Source organism: Genypterus blacodes, unplaced genomic scaffold, assembly GCF_046128005.1.
Source record: "Genypterus blacodes isolate CSIRO-AG114 ecotype Tasmania unplaced genomic scaffold, CSIRO-AGI_Gbla_v1 ptg000036l_1, whole genome shotgun sequence".
Classification (NCBI taxonomy): Eukaryota; Metazoa; Chordata; class Actinopteri; order Ophidiiformes; family Ophidiidae; genus Genypterus; species Genypterus blacodes.
In genome coordinates, this window is record NW_027466849.1 from 1302870 (window position 1) to 1310003 (window position 7134).

A 7134-nucleotide genomic window follows, 5' to 3' on the forward strand; every position below is an offset into this window, starting at 1 on the left:
GTGCTCTTATGAAGGCAATAATATTGTGTATAAACCATGATATGATTGAAATGGGCACATGAATTCAGATATGAAATTCACACTACTTGACCCAAATGAGTAAATTCAACAGTGGTGTTCTGATGCCTATTGTGTTCAATATCAGGGCTTATTTGGGGACTGGATGTTGTGACTGGCACAGGGTGTGACACTGGGATACATCCTGCGTGTGGTCCATCATTATCCCTGTTCATTTTCGTGCGATACCTTTGACACGTGATACTCACGAGGATAGATCACCCAGTGGCTGTTCCCGTGTGGCAGAGTGTCATGTAGAGTGAACACCTCAAGACATAAGTTGGAGTAAGAGACCTCCACATACAGTACATTGTTGGGTGAAAAACATGACTAACAATTATGATATATGTATAGTTATAGGAGCTTATATGCGGATAGAGCAGCTGTTGTTCTGTAGAGCCCATAGTATTACTATAATATTCCTTTAATATTCTTAACTTTGTGTTTCCTGCTGCTCTTTCTTGTCTTCAGTGAATACATGAAGGCTAAATGAGGAGATTTCCTTTTCTTCTCTGCCACTTTTCCTACCAGGTTTATGTTTTCCCCCATTGCCATGATTGTCCTTTGCTTCCCCTCATTCTCTACAGGAGACAAATCCCATCTCTGTCTACATGTCAGGACACCTGTCCATGTTAATCACTTCATACCTCCTTTTTTACAGAGAAGTGTGAGATTTCCTCTTTTTTCCTGAGTGTGTATAACCATAAACCCTCAGGCGTCTTCTTGTGCTTCATGTTTGAAATCCCATATCCTCCTATTTACAGGTTTTGTCTTCCAGTTCGGGCACATTTGGTGATGTGTACATCATACATCCATCAGACTCTGGCGCAGAACAGAGGGTATCTCCAGTTTCCTCCAATGCCGTTCCAGCAAGGCGAATGGGACGACTTAGTGATGGCGAAGCAACAACACGGCCTCACTGTGAACTCAAATAACTACTAGTCTGTCACAGTCATTTTAGGCAGAAGCAAGGCAGCGAGGACTCACGCGACCTTCAACTATCATGTGGAGCCGTGCAGACATAACAGAGGACACACGGTCAGGATGGTAGCGTGTAAAACACTCTTTAGCCGTGTAGGGCCTTGTGATCTTTGCAGTCAGCTACTTCAAAACTATTTGTTAGGTCACTGGTGTCACAGGATCATGTTGTAAACACTCCGTCTGTTTTAAAGGACAACATTCTATAGGCAGACCACTTACTCACTAACTAGTAAACAGGACTCGATGATGTTGTCCTGTGAACCGTCAACGATGTCAGCCGTGCGATTTATTTACAAATCAACACCTGGAGGAGTATATTTCAAGGTGACATCTACATTTCCATGTTATTATTTCACCACTGTGCACACAGAGTGAAAACAGCTGGCAAACACCCACAGACAAGGATGCAATTGGTCAAACGCTATCATCTCCATCAGCATGATCATAATCTTTAGCCTACAAATGTTTAAACTGTGAGTATTCATAAGTATTACTTCTTCAGTAGTGACTACAGACTTGTGGACTTGGACTTTCTTTCACCTTGAAGTTGTCTGTTTCTCCACCCGGTCTGAATTAACAGATACTTAGTTACTGTGCATGTGGTGACCATGAATGAGCCCATGTGGCATCCTGAGGGTCTGCATACCCGCTCACCAACCGCTGCCCACTGCACTGATGCACACCAAAGTAACGGCCATCTTGTTTTTATCTGAATGTTTTCGTTTTTTCCCCATCGATCGCCTTAAGTGGGCAAACTGAAGCCTAGCTCCTGACTGGTCCACAGGAGCAGCGCCTCATCAAAATACCACTTCATTTCTTGTCCTAGCTTTCAGAAACTCAGATATGGAAGCTGGGTGACAACCAAACTAGGATATTGTGCCACGTTAACACCTGATCCAGCCATCAGATTTCATTTTGATTGATCTGTGCACCCTTTGTGATTTCACCAAAAGATATGCCATCAGACGGGATGATTTGCATGCTGAAGCAGAAGTCATGACAGCGGTAACATGAATGATGAGTTTATTGCAGCAGCACTCAGACTGCTGAACTCTAGCGGGTAACGGCGATCACAGAGATAAAAACGTGCCTGCACAGATGGACGCAATCAGAAAGCTTGATAATCGTAAACATCTTTCACAGAGGAATATGTATAAGCGGGTTACTCTGTGTTCCATGTCAACATCGTAATCTGACCACAAATGTCACAACCAGGATAAGATTCATAACACAGCGTTTGAACACACTGATTGAGGGAAAGATGGAACTATAAGCGCTTGAAGTGTGGTGCTAAAAGTTGACCATAAACATAGATTCTTCCGGCAGCGTTACCTCTACACACATACAGTATATACATACACACAGTGTAAACACAAACTGTACATAACCATTACCTAAGTGCTCTGCGGCCTCTGTGCTTGTCCGAGCCTGTAGAGACATTTACCTCCGCCCTCTCTGTAGTACCCCCATCATTACTAAACACGCTCCACTGTTTAGTGCTGTGTGTGTTTACTAAGAGACCGAGTGTGTGTACAGTAATCATCACATTCAAGCTCATGTGTGAGAGAGTGTGTGTGTGCAGTGTATGTCCTCTGTAATAAGAGGCTTTAGAGCCAGAGGAGCACTTTACTGCCTCTCAAAGACATTAGGGGGAGAGTTTGAGGGGTTACACACAAACACACACACACACTCACACACACACACACACACACACACACACACACACACACACACACACACACACACACACAGTTCAGGTTTTTTTTACTGAGCTTGGCAGGCTGCCAGTGTGGATGGAACAACTTTGATGGGCAGGCAGAGTTTCACACACCGGCACTGATGAAAGACAGCAGTGCGAGTGGGAAAAGTCATACATCACAGTCACACATAGTGTATGACTGCAGTAACACAGCTGCAGCCATCAAGTGGACCTGTCTGTCTGTGACCTGTCTGTGTGTGACTTGTCTGTCTGTGACCTCTCGGTCTGTCTGTGGACGCTCATCTCAGTAGCCCAGGTAAAGTGCTGCTAGACCTATTCTCTTATCAGTGTGGGAAAAGATTCCGATATTTATTTTACCTCCCAACCCTCCCATCACATGATGCTCTATATGCAGGAATGTTTATGACCACAGAGTGTGTGTGTGTGTGTGTGTGTGTGTCTGTGTGTGTGTGTGGAAGCTTCTTTTATTTTTAGTCTTACATGTTAAATAAATGTAAACAGTCAATCAGGCAGCATCACTTATTATCAATGCGATGAGTATGAAATGGCACCCGGTGGGGTTTGATCAAGTACTTATCTATGTGAAGTAGCTGTATGTCAAAACCAAATTGTAACAGTTACTTTTTGAGTCTGCATCCTGGGTGGTTTTGATGAAAGGTGGGAGGTTTCTGTCCTCTGGGTGACACCACAGGCTCCAGGGCACTCAGGACACTCTGCAGGGACTTCCTGTTTGCATCAAACTGCTCCCCGGTCACCTAGGAAACACTGAGGTGTTATGTTATGACATGTTTTGGATGCAACATTTGTTTAATGGCAGCAGCAGGATTACGCCGCTGCAGGTTTTGACGTATGGGGTTCATAAAGTTCATAAAATAAAAAGGAACAAAGCTTTGATTTACTGCAGGCGGGGAGGTGTGAGAGAGCTACACCCTCACACACAGCTATGGAATCCTCACCAGGATCTTACGCATGCTGTATACCAGCAACCAGCAACGCAACCAATCAGGTGATCATTTGGACTAATAACAACCAGGTGGTATTCCTACAAGATCAGATCCCATCCAGCTCATGTGATCAGATCCCATCGGATCACAGCAAACAAACAAACTCCTCAGTTACTGATCCAAGTGAACGCTTGTGATGTGTATTTTTAGCGTCCCGTCTCTCAGATAGCAGCATTCTAACAGCTCTGGTGTGTGACAGAAATAACCTAAAACAAAAACAACAACTCCATACAACAGGGGCAGGATCGGAGCTCAAAGGGCCCACTAATAAAGCTTCTTCCCAGAACGGGAGTGGCAGCATCAGGTCTGAGCCCGGCTGCATCAGCGGGAGATTGGATGGTGTGGTTTCAGGTTTTTGTTTACAAGCTTGATGTGCTATTCTCAGCCACATTTATACACAGCAGGGTTTGTCCATCTCCATCACCTAAAATATATGGAAATTACATGTTGTTTTTACACACACACACAGTGGCAATGCCCAGGGGTTTATTCACCTCTGCAGATGTGTTTTTGAGGTTCATACACAGATGCAGATCAAAGCTTAATATATCTTCCTTTCTTAGACTACCGTGCAACTCATGTAAACACAACTTGCAAGTCACTGCATCTGTCCTACCTCAGCCCAAGGACGGGTGTGTGTGTGTGTGTGTGTGTGTGCGTGTGTGTGCGTGTGTGTGTGTGTGCTTTCCTGGACCTCACGTCATCACGCCACACAGGTTTGGGCAGATGTTTCCCATCCAGACGACATGTTTACGCCGACAGCTTTGGCTCAGTGCGACTTTACAGGAAAACCACATGGTCACTATCTTACAGTAATGTCAACCTCCTCAGATGTGTGTGTGTGTGTGTGTATTTAGTTCAATTTAGTTCTATTTTTATCATTGAGGGAAAAGTGATCAAATCCACCCACTGCTTGCTGTCATTAATGAGGCTGGATCTCTTGGATTTGCCCAGTAATATGTAATGTGTACATAGTAATACGTAAATTGTTCCTGCTGCTGATACAAATTTGTTGAACAGCAAAAATGATGTACTTTAAAAGGCTGTGCATGCTGTGATGAATGAGATAATTGTCTGTGAAATTCAGTTAAAAATGTGTGTTAATGGCTGCTTTTCTGCTAAATACCTAAGCAACATCTCACCCGATGCCTGCTGGGGTCGACCCTGTTTGCAGAAATGTTCCCGATTTTCTCTTGACAGCAGAATGTTTGTTTCTGATGTACACATGTTGAACCTGTTTTCCAATTTTTATAAAATCCAGTAAATATGGATGCTAAATGCCCCACTGCTAATTACCACAGTTTTAGGTGGCGTGGGTGTGTGTTATTTTCTCTTTTGGGAAGGCAGCTTGTAACAAGTGAGGAACATCTCCTACTATGATGTGGTCAAATCTAGTGATTGCAGTGCTTCTTACTTTCATGTAAACTATTTCATATTGTGAAGAATCCAGTTCAATCTGCAGACATTTTGTTATTGAATATAGAGGACACAGAGTGAAACATGGGACTAAAGACTGAAAGTAAAAGATGCTGCTGCTCCTCCTTACCAGGTGAACCTTCCACAACATCTAGAGCCATTTGATTTTTCATCACAACTGATTTATTTCTTTATTATTTCACTTAACTACTTGTACATATACTGGCACAGCTCTAACCAGGGTCCTGTCGTCCACCGAAAATAGCGACTGTCCCTGGAAAAACCCTAATATTGATCCACTTTCTACACTGCAGTGAAATAGTCAGTAAATTCACTAAATTCTTCTTCTGCAGTTTGTTGCTACACAGTTTGGCTGCTAGTCAACAGACTTTGTTAATTACTTTCAGACAGTGGTTTAGCATGGCACTTCTTCAGGTTCCCACCAGCTGGCCAACAGACAGAGAGAGAGAGAGAGAGAGAGAGAGAGAGAGAGAGAGAGAGAGAGAGAGAGAGAGAGAGAGAGAGAGAGAGAGAGAGAGAGAGAGAGAGAGAGAGAGAGAGAGAGAGAGAGAGAGAGAGAGAGAAAGAAACATCATCCTCAAAGGAATTTCATGCTGGCTTATTGACAAGCCCAGACTTACAATGTGGACTGATTCCAACTCTGACTGATGACTGTGATTATCTGTTCAGCTACCCCATGTATGTGTATGTCTGTGTGTGTGCGTGTGCATGGGTGTGTATCCGTGTGTTGTTGTGGGAACCCTTCTCTTGTCCAGATTGGTTTCTATATTTGAGGTCTGGACGATTTCCAGGAGCCCACACTGCCCATCTGCCAGAGTTCATTCAGCACACACAGTGTGTGTGTGTGTGTGTGTGTGTGTGTGTGTGTGTGTGTTCTGTTGCCTGTTTCCAGAAAGTGTGATCTCTGGAGCTCACATTCCCACCCACTGAGCACCAAATGTTCCTCCGATTTATTAATCTGTTTAATATCACATTTTACAAAGCATTTAAGCTAATAGCTTGTCCATGTCAATCACCAGATTCACTCAACTCATTAAGAACCGATCAAATATCTTAACTGCTATACGTTAATTTTATCAGCTACAAAGGTACATTTCTGATCCATGTAAACATTAATGACAATCCACTGCACATTCTGCATGTTCATGTATGTACAAACCTACATCCATGACTGATGGCACGAGTATATTAAAGTTAAACACAGATATACACATCATTCATTTCCAGATAGGAGCTTTTGTTATCCTTCCACACTTAAGACCTGTTGAGTTGAACAGTTAGTTGTGGAGTTGGATTTCCATTTGAGTCACATATTTGTCCTTCACCTAGGAGGGTTGTGGTGCAAATGTGTTGGTAAAGAATTTGTTGGTATAGATTGACCACATACGGCTGATGTGAGGTGGGCAGCGGATCCTCAGGTTTCACCAACTGACCAATACTGTAAACACTATGCATCACCATCTCAACTGTGAGGTCATTCTGGTGACCTTTGGTTCAGCTGGAATAACTCAATCTCTATTTGGCAACTTCAGATTTGGCCTCAATGTCATTTTAAATTAAAGTCAAAGTGAAATCCTGTGATAACAATAAAGGAAGTCAGCATGGTGAGGACAAGTGGTTCTCTAAAATTTCAGAAGCGAGGAAAGGGCTTAGAGGGAGAATGAGGAGAATGTAAGTGTTGTCAGTGGAGCGAGAAGGAAAAAGAACTAAATGTGCTGAATGTAATCAGACTGTAACGAGCCTCAGTCCCCTCATGAATTGATGGTCTGAAGCTGACCTGAAGTAAACACTCCCCCTCTGTGAACAAAAGGATGAAAGTGTTAATCATTTACTTCACATTAAGTACAAAAGTGTGACATTGTAACTATGTCCGTGCTGCGAGGCTTGTAGGATTAATAACAAACATAAAGACTAACTAGATGAGTTTCAAAAAGA